Here is a 2061-nt window from a genome sequence, read left to right as displayed (position 1 = left end):
AAGATAGTTAAACTAGTGGTGGTGGTGGTGGTGGTGGTAGTGGTGGCGATGGTGGTGTAGAACTTTCAGCAGCAGCAGCAGTCGGAGTCAGTAGCGGCTGTAATGTCGAAAGGGCGGTGAAAGAGAGGAAAGCAAACGGACAGAGAGAGTAATAGAGAAAGAGTAAGAGTGAAAATAAGAGAGAGATAGAAAGAGAAAGAGGGGGGAACGGGGTGAAAGGTTGGGGAGTGGGGACAGAGGGTTTAGAATTTAAAAAGCAGAATTATTGTTCCGGTTCGTTATGTGGGAGAGAGAGAGAGAGAAAAACCTGGAGAGGAATAAGGGAGCGATTAAGATACAAACGGACAGACAGAAGGAAGAAGTAGATAAGGAGAGGGTGAGAAAAAAAAGGTAACCTTAGAATTGGTTGAAGAGAATAGAGAGAGAGAGAGAGAGATTTAGGTGGCTTAGGAACTAGCAGGAACGAACTTGGTGGTTTATATCTGAAAAGCGCTACATTTGAGGCAGGTAGTAAGGTGGGTGATAGATAGATAGATAGATAGATAGATAGATAGATAGATAGATAGATAGATAGATAGATGGATGGATGGATGGTTGGATGGACGGATAGATCGATAGATAGATATAGAGAGATAGAGATAGATACATAGATAGACAGGTAGGTAGATAGATAGATAGATAGATAGATAGATAGATAGATAGATAGATAGATAGATGTGTTAAACACTAAAGTGTAGTGTGATAAAAAAGATATCCAACGTTAATTACTTGTGATATCGGTCACCTTAGAGTTTATGCGCGCGAGCATCACACACATGCACAGACACACACACACACTCATACGCACGCACGCGCGCGCACATGGTACTCGGATATTTCCGCAGGTAAGCTTATACACGTTATGAAGAACACACGCATACACAACAGAAGACAAGGCACACACGCAAACACATTTATAAAGCCATGAATATATCGCCCTAAACACACACACACATACACACATAAAAGTTGATGACACACAAACACACAGACACTAGCAGTTCTACACACACATACTCTTCCATACACACGTACTTTACACACATCCATACGCACACTCAAAGGCGTACGTAACCACACTACAAAACCAACATACACATTTACAATCAAAACCTTATACTTACAGATATACAATCACATCCTAAACATACATAGGTTCTTAACACACACGTACACACACGTATATTTATATACACGCACTCACAGATATATATATAATATATTAGGAGTGGCTGTGTGGTAAGGAGCTTGCTTACCAACCAAATGGTTCCGGGTTCAGTCCCACTGCATAGCACTTTGAGCAAGTGTCTTCTACTATAGCCTCGGGCCTACCAAAGCTTTGTGAGTGGATTTGGTAGACGGAAACTGAATGAAGACCGTCGTGTGTATATATATATGTATGTGTTTGTGTGACTGAAAAAGATAAACGAATATGTATATATATATATATATATATATATATTTCTTTTATTCTTTTACTTGTTTCAATCATTTGACTGCGGCCATGCTGGAGCACCGCATTTAGTCGAGCAAATCGACCCCAGGACTTATTCTTTGTAAGCCTAGTGTTTATTCTATCGATATCTTTTGCGAACCGCTACTTTACGGGGACGTAAACACACCAGCATCGGTTGTCAAGCGATGTTGGGGGGGGGGGACAAACACAGACACGCAGACATATACACACACACATATATACATATGCATACGACGGGCTTCTTTCAGTTTCCGTCTACCAAATCCACTCACAAAGCTTTGGTCAGCCCGAAGCTACAGAAGACACTTGCCCAAGGTGCCACGCAATGTGTGTGTGTGTGTGTGATTATTTGGTAAGCAGCGGTGGTTTAACAATTCTATAAATAATAACAATAATATTTGATAAGCGTAAAGCTTATAAGCGATCACTGTGCATTGACTAACATAAATAGTCTAATACTAGAGCATATAACAGCCCGCGACGGAAAAAAGCAACGTTTTCCGCACAGGTGGGACGCGAACCCGCACTTCTATGTATGTGTGGGT

Source organism: Octopus bimaculoides, chromosome 13 (genome assembly GCF_001194135.2).
Source record: "Octopus bimaculoides isolate UCB-OBI-ISO-001 chromosome 13, ASM119413v2, whole genome shotgun sequence".
Taxonomy (NCBI): Eukaryota; Metazoa; Mollusca; class Cephalopoda; order Octopoda; family Octopodidae; genus Octopus; species Octopus bimaculoides.
This window is presented reverse-complemented; position numbering follows the sequence as displayed.